Here is a 23,327-nt window from a genome sequence, read left to right as displayed (position 1 = left end):
TGTTCTTTCACTGTTGCTTGATCCAAAATCCTGGGAGTCCCTCCTGAATTGTACCGTGGGTGTAAAAGTACTGCAGTGCTTTAAGAAGGTAGATCACAACCACTTTCTCAAGAACAATCTGAAATAGGCAAGAAATGCTGCCCAACAGCAAAGCCCACAACTCTGAGTGAATTTTAAAAAAACTATGCAGGACACTGTTTAGGCCGCTTTTTAGTTTTATGCATAATTCTGGTCAGCAAATTACAGGAAGGATATAATTATAGGAGAGAGAGAACAGAGGAAATTGACAAGAATACTGCCAGAACTTGAAAATCACAGGCATTTGGAAAGAAATGATAGGCTAGGGTTGTTCTCTTTAGAACAGAGGAAGTTGAGCAGTTGTAATTAAGTTGTAAACAATGAGTGACTTGGACAGAGTGAACAAGGAAGATCTGCTTCCCCTAGTGGAGAGGTCAGGGGGCACAGATGCGATGCGATGGATAGCAGAGTTAGAGGGAACAAAAGGAAAAACATTTTCACTAGGAGATAGTGGCTGGAATTCACTGCACAGTTTGAGTAGTTGAAGTGTGAACTGTCAATGTATTTATAAAAGAAACTGGATCTGCACGTGAAACTCTGTATGGATCAAGTGTTGGCAATTGGCATTTTTGGGCAGTTAGTACACACATGATGGACTGAATGGCCTCTTTAATCTCTCTATGATTCTACAATCAAATTCACTACAATAACCATTACAAGCACAATCTTTTTAAACATTTGTTTGAAACACGGAAGGATAACAGGTGTTTACAGATTGGCAAAGTGAATGGGCAAATTGTTAGACAGCAATTATGTTCATGATGTACATAAAGCAGATTGCCCACAAATTTGACTAACAAAGCACCAAATCATGCTTGATAACTCTCCTGTGAAGTTTTCTATGAGGTTAAAAGTGTTCTATAGTTCACAACCAGATCAGTCATGATCTTATTGAATGGCGGAACAGGCTCTGAGGGCAAAATGGCTTACTCTTGCTCGCAAGTCCAATGTCCTTGAAAATATAAATTGTGAGACAATTTGATGAATTACATTGCGGGCTTTGCATTTAGTAAGTACCTTGAAGTAAGGCTGAGACTCTATTCTTCTCAGTCTCAATTAAGCCTTTGACACTGCGAATCCAAATTCCCAAACTAACAACATGGATCAAGTTAAGGAGTATTTCCGATGAATAGGCCTCTATAAGCATTTGGCAATGGGCTTTCAAACCCAAACCTGAACCACTGCAGTACCAATCCATTCAAATAATACGCTTAAATAGGCACCAATAGTTCAAGTGTGGCCTAGGTGGATTTTTCAAAGTGCCTATCAGGAAGTTTGTCAACTCCAGGGATCCTGTTCAAAGAACACCAGCTAATAGGTATGCATAGGTATTGTATGAGATGTATTGTGACAAATCCCTATATAAGGGCCCCCTATTCAATATGATGCAGGTATTTGGGGATGGATGTGTGGGAAGGATCTAGCTTCTCGTCTTTACTCAACCCCCTCCCCCCAATGGGTTTGCAACAAGGTTAACATAAAACAAAGGATTCCTTCCTCCATGGATACATTTACCAATTTCAAATTATTTATGTCTTAAAAGCAGTCAATTTGACCAGACTTTCTTGAGTTAAAGAAAGAGTGAGTTTGTTAGTTAACTAAAATGTGAGGAAGAATGAAACATAACATACATACACAGATTAGAAATAAGAGATGAGAAAAAAAATCTGTCACAAATTATGTGCATCACAAATTAATTTGGCTATGTGGAGGAGATGACGGAACATGTATTCGTTAAATTGGATAATTCTGGCAGCATCCACTCTGGCAGTTAAGCATTTGATTTGGAGATTTTGTAGATTAGCCAAAAGGAGTTGTCTGGTTTCCAGTTTGACTGTGGCTTCCAGATCAGAGGGTGAAAGAGACAGGAGACTTCCATTATTTTCCATTTCACTTGCAAGCGCAAGAGTGTCTAGTCGATATCCTTCTGCTTTACCTTCACAACTTACTTTATTCAGTATGAGCACACAGACAGTAAAATACCAGATATGCATTCATGCGTGCCTACACACACACAGACACACTTCTGTCGTACAGATGTTATCATATAATATGCCCACAGTAAGGGGATGTAACTCATAGGAGATGTTTCATGTTTCTATATTGTTTCTCTCCCTCTGAAGTGGTCTTTCTGAAATTCCTTGATGCTTTTTCAGGTGTGACATTCCAGGGTCTCTGCCAAGGCTGAGTGTAAAAAACACAAGAATGTTTCAGAAAGTCACCGAATTACATTCTTAGCTATTTCTGGACTTTCAGTTTCAACAGAATAATCTGTCTTACTTCAAAGTTCAATGTGGCTGTAAGTAATTCAGGCCTATGATCCGTTGTCATGACAGCTGCAAATTCTCTTTCTGAGGCATGAACAAGCGGATCTAGTGCACTCAGAGCAGGGTAGAGTGAGACGATCAATCCAGACAGAGAATATGATTTCATAACTGCTATTTGTAGCATCACTAATGCAGCACTTTTAGCATCTGTTATACAAATTGGGAACTCAATGTGAAGAGTCAATGCTTATAATGGAGGAAACCACTAAGCCTAGAGAAGGGAAGATAAATCAGGACTATGTGATTGATGGCAAACTCCAGATTTGAGAATTTAAACTTTGCAAAATGACATCAAGAGTGGAGGCAAAGAGACCCTTGTTTCTTACAACTTAATTCAGGCTTTGCTCCTCCTCCTCTGTTCAGCAAAGCTGAGGATGTAATGCAATGTGCTTGCAAGTTTTTGGAACAGGTTGAAGTGTTACTGAAGTGGATGACTGAAATGGCGTAAATGCTTTAAGTGGAAGTTGGTGCAGAAACAGTTATAGTAACCAGTAGGCTACATGCACTGTCAATATTGGGAGTCCTGCTGTTTACAATGCAGATAAATGAACTGAAAGTGTAGCAGAAATAAAACTCTAAGTATATGGTATCACTTACTGAGAGGGGCAATGGAAGGGTATGATGGAAATGGAATTGTGATTACTGAGGAGAGAGTGTTATAATTGAGGAGGACTTGGATAGATTGTCGAATTGAGCTGCTCAGGTCACAATATCCTAATGCGGAAAAATATAAAGTTAAATTTGGAGCAGATAACAATATTAGTGATGCCACAATATTATACAGGAGATAACACAGTAATGGTGGGGGTGTGGGGGAGATCATGGATGCAGGAGGTGGGCACAAAGCTACAAATGAAGAGGTCACAGCAGCCATCAATGTAGTGCAAGCAGAGAGTGAGCAAAGCGAATTTTGCAGTGTCTAGTCAGAGGAAAAGAGCAGACTTTTTAAGGAATGGTTGTTGGGCATACACGTGGCATGGATTTGACCATTTTTGGATTGTCTTGTATGTAATTCTGAAAACTGGATTATCTGGACATTCAGGCGTTAGACTGGATGCAGCAAAGTCGATAGCGTGTTGCTGGAAAAGGACAGCAGGTCAGGAAGCATCCGAGGAGCAGGAAAATTAATGTTTCGGGCAAAAGCCCTTCATCAGCTCATTCCTGATGAAGGGTTTTTGTGTGAAAAGTCGATTCTCCAGGTCCTCGGATGCTGCCTGACCTGCTGTGCTTTTCCAGCACCACACTCTTGGCTCTCATCTCCAGCATCTGCAGTCCTCACTTTCATCTGGATGTAGCAAAGATCAATGCTGGGATTAAATACTGAATCATGATCCAAGGTTACATCAGAGAAGTAGTTCACAAGAGGGAAGGGGAAACGTAATTGTGCGCCCATTGACACATTTAAGATTCGGAAACGCAACAGGCGAGACTGCCATTATTATCAGCTGTCCCTCATTTCAAGAGTGAACTCTGTGCAGGGTCATGTGCGTTTGCCATAAGTCTTAATGTAAATGAAGAGCTCGGCCAATTCTCGACCCCACAGATCTTTGAACACACGAGGAAGCTGTCTCACAAAGCAGTGAGCCCCTGTACAGCAGGATTGGCTTTCTCTCCTTTCGTTCTCTGCGGCCCTCTGCCTCATCATTAACACGTTATGATAGACCTAGCCTTGTGCAGGCTCCTCCTAGTCAACAGTATCAACATTCCCACACTTCACAATATTCCCTTTGTCTTCCCCAGAACTGTTGACCCTACAATGAGTGGATTGTTCCAAAGTTAAGAACAAGGTTGAAAATATTCACTATTTCATCCAGGGGTGGGAAAAACATGGAAAGACTACCAAAATTTGGGTTGATTGTCAAAGAGTAAGGGAGTCATAAGAGTACAAGGACATAAGAACTAGAAGCAGGCCTAGGCCATTCAGCTCCTTGAGCCTGCACTGTCATTTGATGTGACCGTGATTTCAATTCCATTTTCCTACTCACTCTCCATAACCCTTCGATCCATCAAAAATTAAAAATCTGGCTGCCTCCTCCTTAACTTATCTCTGCATCCTCTGGGGGTAGTGAACTCACAATACTTTGAGAGAAGTAATTTCTGCTTATCTCCGATTTAAATCTGCTACCCCTTATCCTCTGACCTCTCATTCTAGATTGCCCCACGTGAAGAAACATCTTACTTTGTAAACCCCCTTTAGCATCTTATATGCCTCAATTAGATCTCTCATTCTTTCAAACTGCCCAAAAGTATAGGCCTAAACCACTCAATCTCTCTTCACAAGACAAACCCCTTATCTCTGGAATCAATCATCACCACCTTCACAAGGGCATCCAGGGACAGACAATAAATATTGGCCAGTCAGTAGTGCCCACATCCCATGAATAAATATATTTTTAAAACTCAAGTAAATATCATCTAAACTGCCTCCAATATAACTGTGTTCCTCCTCAAGTACCAATATTATACTCAAATTCCAGGTGCGATCATACAGCACAGAAGAGGACCTTTGGCCTGTTGAGACTGCACCAACTTATCCACACTGATAGCACTTTTTGGCATATTGAAGGGTGGTTCAATCCAGCTCATTAAGCCTGTTCCACATTCCATAAGATCATTGCTGATTTGATTAATGCCCTTGTCTCTCTCTTAAAATTCTAAACTCCCTTTCCAATCAAAAAAACTGTCTAACTCAATGTAGGATACCTGTGAATAATCCAACCTTCACTGCTCTCTGTTTCCCCTCTGTAGGGAATCTAATACATTAGTCAGAGGGAAATGGGTCTGGGCGCGTTACTCTTCGGAGGGTTGGTGTGGACTTGTTGGGCCGAAGGGTCTGTTTCCACACTGTAGGGAATCTAAAGGGAATTCCAGAGACAAACCACCCTTTAAAGAAGACATTCCTCCCTGTCTCAGTCTCAGATGGAAGATTCCTTAGTCTTAAATTGTGTCCCCTATTTCTAGATTTCCCCAGAAGTAGAAACATTCTGTCACTGAAAATTCCTAAATATCTATTTCCAAAACATTACGATCGGATAGATGGTCCTCAGTAATATTTCCTGCTCCAGTATATTGCCATGTTCTCAACTTTTGCTCCTGACATATATTAAGGTAGATGAGGAGGCTGTGCATCCTGCCTTAATTTCAAGAGTCTTAAGATTCTGAAGGATACTGTAGATTTTATTAATGCATCACAGGTTCTGCATCTTTTGTCTTAGTATATAACATTCCAACATATTTTGCATTATTAATATCAGAGTCAACAGAACAGCCAACTCAAATATGTAGAGTCATGTTTCTAGTATCGAATGTGCACTGGGAAGCATAGCTAACACCAGGGACAAGAAGAAAAAGTGAAAGGTTTGCTCTTTGGAAAATCACTTTCAGATGGAAGCAGTTTAAAAAAACATAAGCCAAGCCAGGTTGTTTTAAACAAGCAAATGGGCATTTGCTGATTAAATCAGTTCCTTCAAAGTTGAATCCAAAGGGAAGGGCTTGGTTTGTTGTGCAGTACCATCTTAACCATATCCATGAAGTTCTTTGCGGTTGCCATTTCATTTTGAATACATTTCTGATTTCAAATAGAAGGAATCTTCATATGCGTTCCCTATAAGCTGCACTAGTGAGTGACCATATGAAATGTACCATGCAGGGAACAAAAATATATTCACTATAAGTTGCAGACATGTATAGTTGTCTTAAAGGGATTGAACAATTGTATACAGTCTAAAAGGGATTGAACAGCTCAATTAACTTGTTTAAGTGCACTTTCTGGGGAGGCGATGGCCGAGTGGTATTATTGCTAGGCTGATAATCTTGAGACCCAGATAATGTTCTAGGGACCTGGGTTCAAATACCATCATGGCAAGTGGTGGAATTTGATTTCAATAAAAACCTGGAATCAAGAATTTAATGATGACCATGAATCCTTTGTTGATTGTTGGAAAAACCCAACTCGTTCACTAATGTCTTTTAGGGAAGGAAACTGCCATCCTTACCTGGTCTGGCCTACATGTGACTCCAGACCCACAATGTGATTGACTCTTAACTGCTCTCGAGGCAAATAGGGATGGGCAATAAATGCTGGCCTAGTCAGAAACACCCTAATTCTGTTAATGAATAAAAAAAACTTGACACTGAGTCCTGAAAACTTAAAGGATATATGGAATGAATGGTAGGCCCCTAGGGAGTACTCAGGGACAAAGGGAACTTAAAACTGAAAGAGCTGCAGATGCTGGAAATCAGAAACAAAAACAGAAATTGTTGGAAAAACAGAGCTATTCTGGCAGCATCTGTAGACATAAATCAGAGTTACTTTTTTGTGTCAGTTCTAAAGAAGGGTCACTGGACCTGAAATGTTAAATCTGATTACTCTCCATGGATGCTGTCAGACCTGCTCAGTTTTTCAAGCAATTTCTTATTTTTGTGAACAAATGGACCTTGTTGTACAAGTTCATAGATCCCTGAAAGAATTAGCGCAGGGTGACAGAATGCTTGCCTTCATTAGCCAGAGTGTAGACTATAGGAGCAAGGAAGTCTTGCTTCAGCTTTATATAACTTTAAAAATCACACAACACCAGGTTATTATCCAACAGGTTTATTTGGAAGCACGAGCGCAAGTTGTCAACCACCTGATGAAGGAGCAGCGCTCCGAAAGCTAGTGCTTCCAAATACACCTGTTAGATGATAACCTGCTGTTGTGTGATTTTTAACTTTGTACACCCTAGTCCAACACTAGCACCTCCAAACTTTGGTTGGGCTACAGATGGACTACTTTGTGCAGTTCTGGCTGCCACACTATTCGAGGGATGTGATTGCACTGGAGTGGATGCAGAGGAGATTCACCAGAATGTTGCCTGGGCTGGAAGTCTCAGTTTTGAGGAGTGACTGGATAGACAGAGTTTGTTTTCCTTGGAGCAGAGGAGGCTGAGGGGGGAAATGACTGAGGTACACAAAATTCGGAGCGGCATAGAATGGGAAGATTGTGAGAATCTTTTCCCCAGAGCAGAAATGTCTCTGATTAGAGGTCACAAGTGTAAGATGAGGAGTAAGTGGCTTAGAGGAGATCTGAGGAAATCCTTTTTAACCCAGAGGTTGGTAGAAATGGAATGAGTGCTACTTGAGAGGGTAGTGGAGGCATTTAAAAAGCATCTGGGCGAGCACTTTAATTGCCAAGGCTTAGGAAGTTATGGCGAAAGTGAAGACTGCAGATGCTGGAGATTATAGCCAAGATTAGAGTGGTGCTGGAAATGCACAGCAGGTCAGGCAGCATCCGAGGAGCAGGAAAATCAACGTTTCGGGCAGAAGCCCTTCATCGTTAGGAGGCTATGGACCAAGTGCAGGTAAATGGGATTAGTATAGTTTGGTGTTTGTTGTTTAGAATAGACATGGTGGGCCAAAGGGCCTATTTTTATGCCACATGACTCTATGACTCTAAACGAGCTGCAATGTTTGACATTATTGCATTGGAATTATACAATTCCTGGGCATTTTCTGCTTTAGTTCGAGCTTTATCAAGTTCATAAATATCGCATTTTTGTTTGTATGTGTTATTAAATTTAAAGACCCAGTCTTTCCAGATGTGCTTTTCTGAATATGTACATCTTAAAAGAAGAAAACTATGAGCCATTTCCAACTGGATTTAAATTATGGCATAATTTGTGCTAGAAACATCTGCTTTCACTGGCATAGAAAAACACACTGCCATCAACAACATAGGGAAGTAACTGGATTTTAGGTGGAAAATTGCCTTGCAAGCAGCAACAGCAGATGGATAAATAAAAAAAGAACAACACTTTGTGTTAGTGCGAACTTACTGCAATGAAATTTAAAAAGAAGATAAAATTACAAAGCTGTAGCATCGAGCCAAGAGTTATCACAAGTTTCTTTAGAAGGACAGCTGACTGATGGCGAAAGGTGATGTGATGACTGTCTTTTCAAATTCTGGTGTACAGCTCATGAGAAGTTCAAGGGGGGAAAGAAATCAATTCACTGCTATTATGATCCCATTTCTAAATGCTAATCTGTTCAATTATTTAGATCATAATCGAATAGGACAGAGTTGAATCGTTAATGCTTTCAGTCAGGTTTGTCCTTCCTGGAATTGTGGAAGTGCACCTGGTCACCATGGCAAACACTAAGCACTAAGAATGGAGGGGACAAATTCTGTTCAATGGCACACAAGTACAAGTCTTATCACATTCCTGTGTATCCCAACTACACTGGTTTGTATGCTGTTCACACAACAGAAAAATGCACATTTGTACCGTATATGTCACAACTCCATGTCTGAAAGCACTTCACAATCAATGAATTATAAACTTTTCAATATCCAAATAATGGAACAATTGCCCACACAGCTAACTCCCACACTGAAACAACAATCAGATAATCAGTTTTAGTAGCAGGCAGGGTCTCCGATAGTCATTAATTATTTAATTAACATCGCCTTGATTTTCCACTGATGGGCTTGGACCCACACCATTCTGACCAGTGAGTCACAACTGCCTGAATATCTTTTAAAAAGACCTTCATCTAAATACCTCTTCACTTTCTAAACTGCAGGGCTGATCGAACTTTGTGTAATCTCTCCTGACAATTTGAACCTTGGAGTCCAAGTATCGTGCTGGAGCACTGCTCTCTCTCTCTCTCTCCAAGATCAATATTTCAGTCGAAGATGTCATGCACAGAATGACTCACAGTATTCTAGGCATTGTTTAATCAGTCCTTTGTCTATTTATAGCATACCCTCTATTCCCTTGTAGTAGTCATCTAAATACAAATGGCAACATCCCAGTAGCATTTTAAATTCATAGGGTCATACAGCACGGAAACAGACCCTTCAGTCCAACCAGTCCATGCCGACCATAATCCCAAACTAAACCCATCCCACCTGCCTGCTCCTGGCTCATATCCCTCCAAACCTTTCCTATTCATGTACTGAATCAAATGTCTTCAAAACATCGTAACTGGAGTAGCATCCACCACTTCTTCTGAAGTTAATTCCATACATGAACCCCTCTCTATGTAAAAATGTTGCCCATCATCTTCTTTTTAAATCTTTCTCCTCTCACCTTAAAAATATGCCCCCCCCCCTCCGTGTTGAAATCACCAACCCTAGGGAAAATGCACCCACTATGTACCTCATCTATACCTCTCATGATTTTGTAAACCTCTATAAAGGCTATCCCTCAACCTCTGACGCTCCAGTAGAAAAGGTCCCAGCCTATCCAGTCTCTCCTTATAACTCAAATCCTCCATTACTGGCAATATCCTGGTAAATATTTTCTGCACCCTTTTCAGTTTAAAAATATCCTTCCTATAACAGGGCGGCCAGAACCAGACACAGTACTCCAGAAGAGGTCTCACCAACGTCGTGTTACAACCTCAACATGTCCCAACTCCGATACTCAAAGGTGTGAGTAATGAAGACATATGTGCTAAATGCCATCTTCACCACCCTGCCTACACGTGAAGCAAACTTCAAAGAATTATGTACCTGAACACCTGCATCTCTCTGTTCTACAACATTAGTTCTGGGCGGCATGGTGGCTCAGTGGTGAGCACTGCTGCCTCACAGTGCCAGGAATCCAGGTTCAATTCCAGCCTCAGGTGACTATCTGTGTGGAGTTTGCATATTCTCCCTGTGTCTGCGTGGTATTGCTCTGGTTTCCTCCCACAGTCCAAAGATATGCAGGTTAGGTGAATTGGTCATGCTAAGTTGCCCATAGAGTTAGGTGCATTAGTCAGGGGTAAATATGGGGAATGTATCTGGGTGGGTGACTCTTCAGAGGGTTGGTGTGGACTAGTTGGGCTGAAGGGCCTGTTTCCACACTGTAGAGAATCTAATGTAATTACCCAAGGCCCTAGTTTTAACTGTATAAGTCTTGTCCTTGTTTGTTTTACCAAAATGCAACATCTCACATTTATCCAAAGTAAACACCATCTATCAGTTTTCAGACCATTGACCCAATTGATCAAGATCTCTTTGTAGTCTGAGATAACTTGACTTCCTACTATACATTTTTGTACTTGTCTGTGACCATCTTAGTGATCTGTGCATCTGTTTCCCTCTCGCACCCCACAGTCTGACTGTTCCCAGCATGTCACCATGTAGAATATGCTCTGATCTATCCTTGATAAATGACATCGCTTTTGCTAAAATTTAAATGACTAAATCCAGTCATGAATGGATGGAGGACATTTAAGTAACTCACTAGTGAATGAAACTCCTCAAATAGCCTAACCTTCGTGCTATGGAAGATAAACACATCGGTGTAAAAGGTCACGCTGAAATACTTACAACAACCTTCAGCCAGAAGTGCTGAGTAGTTATCCATCTCAGCCTCCTCTAGAGATCCTCAGTATCACAAGTACCAGTCTTCATCCAATTTGATTCAACCCATAAGATATCAAGAATTAACGGAAGGTGCAGGATACTGCAAAGGCTATGGGCCCTGACAACATTCTAACAATGGTACTGAGGATTTGTGCTCCAAAATTCACTGTGTCATTAGTGAAGCTATTGGACTGGAGCTCCAATACTAGTATATCCCAAACAATGTGGAAAATTGCCCAGGGATGCACTGTACACAAAAAAAGGACAATTCCAAACTAATTTATTAGCACCCCATCGGTCTATTTTCAATCAACAGTGAAGTGATGGAAGGTGTCATCAACAGTGCTGTCAAACAGCACCTGCTCAGGAATAACCTGTTCAGTGACTCCAGGGCCACTCACTTCTTGACCTCATTACAGCCTTGGTTCAAACATAGACCATAGAGCTGAATTCCCAAATGAAATGAGAGAGACTGCCCTTCACATAAAGGTTGCATTTGACTATCCAGCCCTAGTAAAACCAGAATCATTGGGAATCAGAGGCCAAACTGTCCTCTGTTTGGAATCATACGTGCTACAAGGAAAGACAGTCATGGTTTTTGGAGGATAGTCATCTCAGTTGCAGGTCATCTCTGCACAAGTTCCTTAGGGTAGTGTCCTAGGCCTAACCATCTTCAGCTGCTTCCTCAATGATCTTCCCTCCATCATAATGTTTGAAGTGTTCACTGATGACCACGCAATGTTCAGCACCATTTGCAACTGGTCTGATACTGAAGCAGTCTGTGTCCAAATATGGCAAGATCTGAACAACACCAAAACTTGGGCTGACAAGTGGCAAGTTACAGTCATGCCGAACAAATGCCAGGTTATGACTGTCTTCAGCAATAGAGAATCTAACTATTCATCGTAGACATTCAATGGCATTTTCATCTCTGAACACCCCACTATCAACATCCAGGGTTCCGTTTGATCAGAAATTAACTGGACTAGCCATACAAATACTATAGAGGCTGGGGATCTTGCAATGAGTAATTCTATTCCCATAGCTTGTCCAACATCTACAAAGCACAAGTCAGGAGTGTGATGGAATATTCCTTGCTTGCCTAGATGAGTACACTCCAACAACACTCAAGGAGTATGACGGCATCCAGAATAAAGCAGCCTACTTCAATGGCAACACATCCACAAGCATCCACTCCCTCCACCACCAATGTTGAGTAACAGCAATTTGTACCATCTAAAAGATGCAATGCAGAAATTCCCAAGGTTCTTTAGACAGCACCTTCCAAACCTGCAACCACTGCAATCTAGAAAGGTAAGAACACCATCACCTGCAAGTTCCCCTCCAAGCAATTCACCATCCTGAGTTGGAAATATGTCAGTGTCACTCAATCAGTTTCCTGGAAATCACTCCCTTACAGCATTGTGGGTGTACCTAGAGCAAATGGACTGCAGCGATTCAAGAAGACAGCTCAGCACCACTTTATCAAGGGCAACTAGGGATGGGCAATAAATGCTGGAGCCCAGCCAGCGATGTCCACATCCCATGAATGAATAATAAAACAATTGTCTCATTTTCACACCGAACGTTTGAATTAACAATCTTCTGACATGTAGTAAAATGGTGACTGAATGATCTAAGACTGACATGCAAGATGAAGCTAACTTGCAGATGAAAGTTAAAAATCACACAACACCAGGTTAAAGTAGGAGCAGCACTCTGAAAGCTAGTGCTTCCAAATAAACCTGTTGGATTATAACCTGGTGTTGTGTGATTTTAACTTTGTACACCCCAGTCCAACACCAGCACCTCCAAATCATTGCAGATTAAAGGCATTGAACTTGTCAAGATGTCCCGATTGTTTGAGGTTTTCTCTTGGGCTGAGTCCCACTCTTAAGGCAGACCGAGGTCTTTTCCCTATCGTGGGGTGGGGATTCAAAACTAGGGGCCATATTTTTAAGGTGAGGGGAGTAGGATTTAAAAGGGACCTGAGTAGCAGCTTTTTCACACAGGGGTGGTTCATATGTAGAATGAACTGCCAGAGGAAGTGGTCGATGCAGGTACAATTGCAACATTTAAAGGATACTTGGTCAGGTACATGAATAGGAAAGGTTTGGAGGGATATGGGCCAAATGCAGGCAGTTGGAATCAGTTTAGTTTGGGATTATGGTCGGCATAGGACTGGTTGGATCGATGGGTCTGTTTGTGTGCTGTATATTCTATGAATCTCTGAATCTAAAATGCCAATGGGATGCTGCCATTTCTATCTACAGGACTAGCACAATGGACAGAGCAATCTGTTTTCGTGCTGTATGACTCTATGACTATTGGCCTAAGAATGGAATGAGGAGTGTTCAGAATATTTTGGCTGCCATCCTTCACTTTGAAAATTTCCTGGAGATTAATCTCATTGCTCTAAGTCGGGAGGTGGAGTGGGTTGCTGAATGCGGAGTGGCTGCAAGGCTTGTCTACAAAACACCAGTGACTGCTATCGGTTCTGCAAGGCTGTGACTTCGTGTCCTCTCTTTCCCCGTTCTGCATTCGCCGATCACCCCTTGATATCTCTTCAAGTGGAGCAGAGATGAAGATCACAAATTACTTCAATTACATTAGACAGGAGAGAAACATATCCTGCCTAGTGGACATCTGCCAGACTCAAGGTTAAAAGTATAGTACAAAGTAGTTTGCTGAATTTAAAGAGAGAGCTTTAGTCCAGACCAGTTATGCAATCTGCCCTAATTATATTCACTGTTCAAATATGCTATCTTCTAGTATTCCTGATATCATAAGATCATAAGAAGTCGGAGTAGGTCATTTCACACATTGAACCTGCTCCACCATTCAATAAGAACATAATTGATATGGTAATGCCTTTAACTCCATAAGTCTCCTTCTTGTCCCGTTAATCCCTGACTCCTTTGTCAATCAGAAATCTGCTCTAACTCATCCTTGAATATATACATTGACCTCCTCTACTGTTTCAAAGAAAATTCCATAGCTTATTGACTTTATTACAGAGGAAATTTCTCCTCATTTCCATTTGAAATTCATGACCTCTTATTTCTAAACTATGCCTTCAATTTGAGACATTCTCCCAGCATTCACCCGGTAAAGACTCCTAAAATTCTCACACGTTTCAACAAGATCCCCACACATTCTTCTAAACTGTAATGGATAAATATATCCAACATCTTCTCATCCCTTATCCAAGGAATCAATCTCGTGAACCTTCTGTGAACTACGCAAATATAAGGTGATCATAACTGTACACGGTGCACCCAGAATAGTCTCAGCAATTCCTCGAGAGATCGACAGCAAAGTAAGACTGTTTGGTCCATCATATCCTTCTCTCAGTTATAGTCTGCTTTTATACTCCATTCTCTTTCAACAAAAAAACTAACATACTATTTGCCTTTCTAATGGATGTACTTGCATACTGACTTTGTGTGTTTCATGTACAAGGGACACCCACACCTGTCTATTCCGCAGCAGGCTCTCTGTCCCTCCATTGATATAATATTCCGAAGATGTTAGAATGCTGGAGGGTTTGGTTGAATATCAAGAGTCTAGCATTATCTGTTTTTTTTATCATCACCCACAGTAACTGGAGAGACCAAATGGTGCAGGACAATGAGGCTTAACATCCTGACAGTTCAGCTTACTGGAAATACGTATCTTCAGTTTAAATGTAATATGACTTACTTTCCATCTGCACATGTAGGAGACAGCATCAAACAGCTCCAGTCAGATAGAAAGAGCTAAAAGGTCTTGGGTTCCATTTCCCTCTGAATGTAGAGCACTGGGCCATCTATCTTGAAACTGTGTCTGAGCAATGCTAAGTGGTGGTAGCTAATCCAGCTAATACTGGTAGAACATGCTAGGTAAGATAATTACTGAATAAACCATGCATAAAGGTACAAAATATTAAAAAAGGCAAGTTTTCAGGGGAGGGCATGTGGTGCTGATGCTACGGACCTGGCACCAGAAGGGTGTCATTTCGTAGCCTAAGTGTGGAGTTTGCACATTCTCCCCGTTTCTGTGTGGGTTTCCTCCGGGTGTTCCGGTTTCCTCCCACAGTCCAAAGATGTGCAGGTTAGGTGAATTGGCTATGCTGAATTACCCCCATAGTGTTAGGTGCATTAGTCAGAGGGAAGTGGGACTGGGTGGGTTGCCCTTTGAAGGGTCGGTGTGGACTGGTTGGGCCCTAGAGCCTGTTTCCACACTGTAAGGAATCTAATCTAATCTAATTTATGAAACACAAGTTGTATAATGAAATTGTATAATCATAATTATTCTGATAATCTGTTGGGGACCATTAGGCAAAAAATATTGTGATAGCCACTGGACTGCTATTCAAAACTCAAGTTTGTCTCTTGCAACTCTCAAAAGAGAATTGGAACATTACCTGAAGAGAAAACGCTTGCAAACCTTCAGGGGATGGCATAACGGTGAATTGCTTCACCAGAGAGATAGGACCAAGGCATGTTGGGCTGAATGGCCAGCCTCTGTTCTATGACAATACATTTAAGATTAATAGCAGGGAGCACTTCTTCCCATAAAACCTGATCAATGTGGATGGGTCTTGCTGACAGGAAATAATTATGGATCAGGAATAGCAGTTTCAATGGCAGAAGAATGAGGCTTTGGAAAAGTTGATGAAGGGTTTTTGCCCGAAGCGTAGATTTTGCTGCTCCTTGGATGCTGCCTGAACTGCTGTGCTCTTCCAACACCACTAATCCAGAATCTGGTTTCCAGCATCTGCAGTCATTGTTTTTACCTCCCTGATGGAAATAACTGCTAGTTTAAACCTTTTCGATTATCTTTTCGAGAATGATTTGTTTAAGATTTAAAAGGTGTTAAGATAGATTCTGTTTGTGGAGACAGTTTGTTTAAATGAAATGGAATTAAGGATTAAGGTCCCCATCTCAATGTATGGAAGGCCAGATCAAAGGTCAATGTTAGGAGCTGATTCCTTCTCAGAGTGAATAATGGACCTCTCAAATAGCCTCCTGAACACTGAACCACTAAATTTTATCGAGCCCAGTTATAGCTGCTTTGTGGCCAGACTGGAAATCAGCTTGTACAATCTCACTGATACAGTAGCCTCCTAGTTTCCAAAGGGGAGAAAGTGACGACTGCAGATGCTGGAGATCAGAGTCGGAGAGTGTGGAGCTGGAAAAGCATGGCCGTTCAGGCAGCATCGAGGAGCAGGAGAGTCAGCGTTTATGCTCGAATTGTCGTCTCTCCTGCTCCTTGGATGTTGCCTGACCGGCTGTGCTTTTCCAACGCCACACTTTTTGACTCCTGGTTTCCAAAGGCTGTTCAGCTCAGGCTCATGGCTTCGACTTTGAGGGCAGTATAATAATTGCGATCTGTGTCAAATGGATGAGCTGAGCAATAACCAATGGCCCAGCCAGGGAAGTCCACATTCCCTGAATAAATTTTTTTAAAAAGGGACTCAGAAGCCTGGGTTTTCCATTCCGGTCCATTATCATTCCATTTCCCAGTGATTCCAATAGAGCAGGGATAAAGGAAGTAGCCAAAAATATCTTTGACAAGCCCATCATGGGAACATTTTATGACTGGTGTTGCAGTGAAAATTTGGGTAACAATATTAATACAGTAAGAGTGGGTGAAATCTGAGGCATTTTGATTGAGTAAATAAGGATAATCTGCCAGGAGGACTGGGCAGCAACGGATACTGATTTAAAAGAAAGGAAAATAGTGTGTGAGATATTGGGGATGGTGATGAGGATTATTTTTCTCCAAAGCTCATTCTGATCTGAAATACAGTCCTTGAAAGGGTGAAAACAGAGTTAATAAGAACTTCCAAAAAGAAATTGGATATGTAAAGGTTTTGGGGAAAGGGGAGTGGGACTCATTGGATAACGTTTGAAGAGTGAGTACAAATCCATTTGGTAGGTTGGCGTCTGATTATAAGGTTCTATATAGAAGCCTCAATGTGAACTCGGACTCCTGGCCTCAGTGTGGACTCAAACTCCTGGCCTCAGCATGGACTCAGGCGCCCAACCTCAGTGTGGACTCAGACTCCTGGCCTCAGTGTGGACTCAGACTCCCAGCCTCAGGATGGACTCAGACTCCCGTCCTCAGTATGGGTTCAGACTCCCAGCCTCAGTGTGGACTCAGACTCACAGCCTCTGCATGGACTCAGACTCCTGGCTTCAGGATGGACTCAGAATCCTGGCCTCAGGATGGACTCAGACTCCCAGCGTCAGCATGGATTCAGACTCCCGCCCTCAGTGTGGACTCAGACTCCCGGCCTCACCACAGACTCAGACTCCCGGCCTCAGTGTGGACTCAGACTCCCGGCCTCAATGTGGACTCAGACTCCCAGCCTCAGTGTGGACTCAGACTCCCGGCCTCAGCATATACTCAGACTCCCGGCCTCAGTGTGGACTCAGACTCCTGGCCTCAGGGTGGACTCAGCCTCCTGGCCTTAGGGTGGACTCAGACCCCCGGACTCAGGATGGATTCAGACTCCTGGCCTCAGTGTGGACTTAAACTCCTGGCCTCAGCGTGGACTCAGACCCCTGGCCTCAGCGTGGACTCAGACTCCTGGCCTCAGCGTGGACTCAGACTCCTGGAACTATCAGCCTTGAAGTGAGGCTGGGCGGGGTCTGGTTTGGAAGGGCTGATATTCTGAACTCTCACTTCTCTATTGTTCTAATGCATTGCTGAACTTTTTATTTCCTTATTTTTAATAGCTTTTTCCTTAAGAATTTGTACCGAGGTGCCTTGGTACCTGAGATGGTGCCATAAGTGACAACTGTAAACTTTTCGCTGTACTCATGTGACAATACAGCTAATTCTTGTAAAGGTTCTTGTAATTCAGATCGGTGCATATTGTTACACCATAACTGATAAATCACTCCCTCTCTAACACATGGGCACATGAAAGCTAGAAGAGCATCTCCCATTATTTTGAGATTGCCCTTCTGCAGAATACATCCACTCATTCGGTTTCTTAGCAGATGGTGTCATTGAAGCATGAAAGGAATAATTAGCAAGCTTTCATACTCCTTCTTTCTAATTTCCAATGTGGAATACAAAACCCTGCCGAATCTACATCCCCACATGCCAGCTAACTTACCGCACTCTACAAAAATGACTGTTCTTCAAGTTAGAATCTTGTCTGTGGGTTCAGCAGCACACTCAAGCAATGTAGCCATCGCAGTTAGCCCTGGCCTTGTTGTTGCCAGGGATCTGCACACTTTTAACATTCAGTATGCTGAGAGTAGAAGGAATCCATTTAAACACAGTGAATGAATGGCAAATTCAAAGGAGAATATATCCAAGATACTCAACACTGACAAGCTTCAGAGTGGTTTACTATCGTAGTATGTTCCAACTTATGCTGATACAGTGTACTTTGGACAAATCATTCCTTCTCTTGAGGTCATAGTTGCTTAGTCTTTCCCATCACAGATTGCATGTAGCTTGAACTTGGCACTGTCTTGGGAAGGACATTATGGATATCATCCTCCTCACCACACAGCATGACTCACTCTGGGATGTAATTTCTTGCTTGACAAACAGAAAGGATAAGAAGAACATCTGCTGGATCATCTTGATTCCAAGAAAAATAAGAATGAAATTGTTCATAAAACAGGGTGGCCCTGGCAATGCTCCAAATAAGAAAAGCTTTGCTTCTAGTATCTTACAACTGGGAGCTGTGGATCAGTTTAAAGTTATCAGTTTTTGTTGTCTTTGGAGTTTCAGAATATGGAGCATTGCAAATGGTTAACACTTAATCTTGTTTAATCACAAATTACAGTGATCGAAACAAAAGGCCTGTGTTTTGGATGAGCTTTTTAAGGGAATGTAAGTGAGACTACAGAATCTGTCAAATGGTTAGAATTAAGTTAACATAATGTTAACACAGTATAATGGAGTAATGCTAAAAAAAGACAAGTACTGTCAAAGTGTTTCATCTGACACTCACACACTAATTCAAGGGGAAACCACTAAGTATACTGCATGTTGATTCTCTCCTTGACTTGGCATTCTTGCAAATTGTCCTGAGTGCAAGATGAAAAGTTTTGATAAAATGTGCCTTTTTTCCAATACAGTTCTCCCAAATGACTATTAATATAAGATAAACTTGTTCTAGAAAGCCAAGTCTAAAAAGTGCAAAGCTTAATAAATTAACAGTGGACACCAATGTATTATTGAAGCCTGTAGGACGTTGTGGAATAAAGACTGAATCCTGTAACAGTGGGTTTAAAAAATAGAATAATATGCTGGTATTACCAAATGCCCCAGCTGAGGATTTGAACCTGTCCTTTACTTCCATGCTGCTTCATAAACATTCACAGCCATCATAACAGGTAGGTTTTGCTGTTTGAACTATTGAGTTGTTTTCAGTGAATTTAAAACAATATAGACCCTTTCATTGCCTTTTGGAAACTTTATCAAAAGGCTGACTGAACTGAGCTCTTTCCTATTTTCTCATTAAAATCATAGTTTAACCAAAGCGTCGTAATACTCTTCATACCAAAAATGAACTCTGCCTTTAGTCAGTCACCACCATATGTTTCTGTGTCAGCTTGTGAAAACTGAAAATCCACTCTCGGTATAAAGGCACAATGATCTTACGAACAGTGTGAGTTAACTACTAACAGTAAACAAATGTGCAAGCATCTTATAACTTGTCTGCAAAAACAAAATAAAAGATAGAGGCTAACTTGTATTTCATCTAACCTGCCCACTTGACAGCTACCACCCATGTCCTTTCCTTGTGTATGGTTCTGAGCTGTTTGGTTGCCAACAGTACATTATATGCAGTTTGGACACAGCTCTCTGCAAGATGGCTATGACATGGCCAATTAATAATCAGGCGGTCAACAAAAATAAATATCCATCTATTTATTTATCTAAGATCCACAATGTGATAGACTCCTGTTGGCAAAGCATATTAGTTATACTCAGATTTGGTTTTGTTTACAATTCAGGCTTTTTATGCTGGAGATTTAGGGAGCCCTTTCTCCTCCAAAATTTTGTTACACGAAAATAAATCAGATTGACTTACCATCACTGTATTTTCATTTTCTCCTGGTCACAGTTGAAGTGCTTGCATTTCCAATCAGTTCCTCAGTACTTGTCTGCTGGCAAGCTATGAATGCTTTTCATACAGTTCAGGGCAGCTGTGGCGAAAAGCAAGTGATTTCTGTTACTCTTTCTGTGCCATCTTACACACTTTAAAATCGTTTCAAAGAAACGTACTCGCCAGACCTCCTGTGCAAACCAAGAGCAGGGACTGAAAAATTGCAGGGGGAGTCAGCATCAGTCAGAGGCACTTAAATAGACTCCATGAAAACAGAAACCAAAAAGAGTTGATCAGATGGGGAAGCTAGTACATGCATTGCAATGCTGTTGGTGTCAAGTATCACACAGATGAAACAAACAGACTGGTCAGCTATTTTTATATTTGGGTAGTTATTTTGACTGGCTACTTACTCTATCTTCTAGAATGAATGCCTCAGCTGCAGTTATGAGGTTGTGAAGCTCCCCCCCAAAAGCATTACAAGTGCTTTCTGAACTGGACGTACCTTATTTTCCAAATAACTTGTTTTTGCAAGCGTTAAAAGGAATCGAGGCTACGCACCACATGATGATGAGTTGATTTTTCTCTCCCATAAATAGAAACATTGCATCACCAGGTCAAAATAAGTGTACTCATACCTTTGCCAGTATAACAGTCATCTACTGGGACAAGATTTGAATTTTCCAGGGCAGCTCATTGCTTCATCACCTTGCAGTGAATTAGAGACCCAAGGTTAACACACAGTGGCTTGTGCTGTACTTTGATTTAACAATTCCACTATTATATTTCTGTTCTTTATTAAGGTGCTGGGCATTTGATATCAAACAATAGACTTCTGAAACAGATAACTGACATCAAATTCCTATTTTTAATCCTGGACCAAAAAACAACAGAGCTAAATTTCAAGGCAGTCTCCTGCGTGTGCTGTGTAAGCGTTTGGGGTGATTTAAAGCAGAGAGGAACATATGGGGCATCTGTCTTTAAGTTTCTGACACTTACCTCTCAGTAAAGAAGGTCAGAAGACGTGCAGAGGATAAGAGAACAGCACTTTCCAGTTCTCTGCTTGGTCTAGTAATCCCCCTGTAGCCTTATATGCAGACGAGCAATACTATAATAGGCGATGGATACAGTGACTAAGTTCCCAAAGGCTCTTGCTGTAGTGATCTCACAGTATGAGTTGATGGACAGTCACAAATGTATTGTAGGATTATGGGCTGGGAAAGGGAATGACAGTGATTAGACATCAATCAGTGATTCATGAACAAAAGCAGCTATTTATTTATCTACCCCTAGATCTCTACGGCAAGGGTTAGAATCATAAGCTGCTTTAGCTCCCAAATATCAACAGCAAGTTGGAATCTCTTAATTGTATGGCAGATAGTATATATTGAAAATCAATGACTTTCATTTATACTGCAGGGCCAGTGGATATATGGGCCATGACATTTCATCCTGCCTTTAGGAAAAGCAGATGTACTGATAGAGGGCTAGGAGAGGTAACTGAGATCTTGGTCAAAGAGTTTTAATAAAGGATAAAAAAGAAGGTATGTGATATAGAAAGACAGAGGAGCTTAAATGGGGAATTCTATTAAATAGATCTTGCCATTTTAAGGCATGGTTAGTGTTGAAGGGACAAGGAGAAGGTAGGTAGAGGTTGAGCAAGGTGGAGTTTAGATTAAGTGGAGAACATATCTGTTAACAGTCCTTTCTCCCTACCCATATAGACTGTACTATGGAGCGGAAGATCTATTGACATACTCTCAGCTATCCACTACCAATGCAATGCTATTACTGTTTCTCGAGAATTTTCACATATCTTTTGCCGAAACATAGCAGAGAAGCAAGACTCTACAGAAATTCACCAACTTGAAAATCGAAGATAAACAGTTATTCTAATTGAGGTGTTCGTGGATTTGGTAGGGTAGAGAGAGAGAAACTGTTTCCTTTGCTAGGGGCAGACAGAACAATGAGACAAACAGGTGTAGGCCATTCAGCCCATCAAGTCTGCTCTGCTAGTCAATGAGATCAAGATTGATCTGGTAATCCTCAACTCTGCTTCCCTGTCGTTTCTCCATAACCCTTGATTCCGAATTATAAATCTATCTATCTCAGTCCTAACACACTGAATGAATCAATCACAACAGTTGCCTTTGGAGAAGAATTCCACAGGTTCATCACTCTCCAAGAGAAGAACATCTCCTCACTTTAATCCCAAATGGGTGACCCTCAGTCTGAGACCATGCCCTGGTCTTAGACTCTCCCATAAGGAGAAACAATGTCTTGATACCTATCTCTCAAGCCCACTACCAATCTCATATGCTACAATAAGGTCACCTTTTGCATACAGAATGATTATATTGCCAAATTTCCAATAACATTTAAAAATATCATCTTAAACTATTTCTTTGGTGCAGCATATAGAACAATGGGACATAACCTTAAAATTAGACCTTGGGCTGATGTCCAGGGAGCCACATTTTCTGATTAAAGATTGTGGAAATCCAAAACTCTCTGTCATTGTAACGATAGCTGTCAGCGTTTTCAAAGTGTTGAAGGGCACTGTAAGTGAATCACAGAAGTGCCACAATAATGTGAAGAGGCTGGCACATGTTGGATGCCAGATCCTCTGAACTTGAGGTGCATGTAACCACAGTCCTGGAGTGTCCATTGGTGCCAACTATTGAAGACGGCAGTCAGAAGAAGGAAGCAATGAGCTGGAGTTGCCAAGTACCCATTCTGACTTTCATATCGGGAATTCTCGGCATCTAGTTTCTATCTTTCCCACAGAATGCATATTAATGAAGTGAGATTTGCAGTTAATAAGAGTGTTAATAAGAATAATCCCTGTTAATAGGCCACCCCCGAGCAAGGGTCTCACTTTGATGTGGATGTCTGGAAAGCTGTTGGTTGTTCCCAATGTTGAGATTGGCCTTGCTTGACTTCTCCCAGATTTCTGGCCATTGCCCATGCCTTTCAAGGTCCCACAAGATTACATCCATTGTTTGTATCTTGTGGCAGTGTCCATTTGGGTTGTTGGGGTCTTCCCTAATGGCTGCTGGTATGCGCTGTCTGGCACGATATCAAAGTCTGCTCAGCTGACCCTGTTATACTATACCAGTGCCTTTGACTCTTTCCTTTAGTTGCATTGGCCTAGTCTGACATTTAATTTAATGACTTCAGCATCAAGATTCTTTTATGGTCCTGCAGTTGACCCTGTCTGTCCTGTGCTGTTTGCTTGTCCGTTAGTCAGTCGATGTGTCCTGAGAAACTCTGTTGATCTCCTCTGGAGAGTTTAGAGTTATTAATTTGAACTTTCAACTTGCTTAGGACGGCATGCTGGCTCAGTGATTAGAACTGCTGCCTCACAGCACCAGAGACCTGGGTTCAATTTCCGTCTCGGGCAACTGTCTGTGTGGAGTTTGCACATTTTCCCCGTGTCTGCGTGGGTTTCCTCTGGGTGCTCCGGTTTCCTCCCACAGTCCAGAGATGTGCAGGTTAGATGAATTGGCCATGCTAAATTGCC

The 23,327-nt window shown here is 41.6% G+C and overlaps 1 protein-coding gene across 3 annotated transcripts in view; it reads right to left on the bottom strand.

The window, feature by feature from the left end:
- The window catches only part of LOC122541818 (cardiac-enriched FHL2-interacting protein), a 69,544-nt gene extending 48,675 nt beyond the window's left edge, over nucleotides 1–20,869 (bottom strand). The window contains exons 1-2 of one of the 3 annotated variants that reach the window (XM_043678837.1): nucleotides 20,804–20,869; nucleotides 19,790–19,904 (exon numbers count right to left, since the gene is read on the bottom strand). The gene's annotated coding sequence lies outside the window, so the exon portion shown is untranslated. Of the gene's footprint in view, nucleotides 1–19,789; nucleotides 20,084–20,803 lie in introns of those variants that run through there. The other 2 variants (XM_043678836.1, XM_043678835.1) reach the window with 2 other exon arrangements.
- Between the last annotated feature and the right edge of the window lie 2,458 nt (nucleotides 20,870–23,327).

Source organism: Chiloscyllium plagiosum, chromosome 38, assembly GCF_004010195.1.
Source record: "Chiloscyllium plagiosum isolate BGI_BamShark_2017 chromosome 38, ASM401019v2, whole genome shotgun sequence".
Lineage (NCBI taxonomy): Eukaryota > Metazoa > Chordata > Chondrichthyes > Orectolobiformes > Hemiscylliidae > Chiloscyllium > Chiloscyllium plagiosum.
This window is presented reverse-complemented; position numbering and strand designations above follow the sequence as displayed.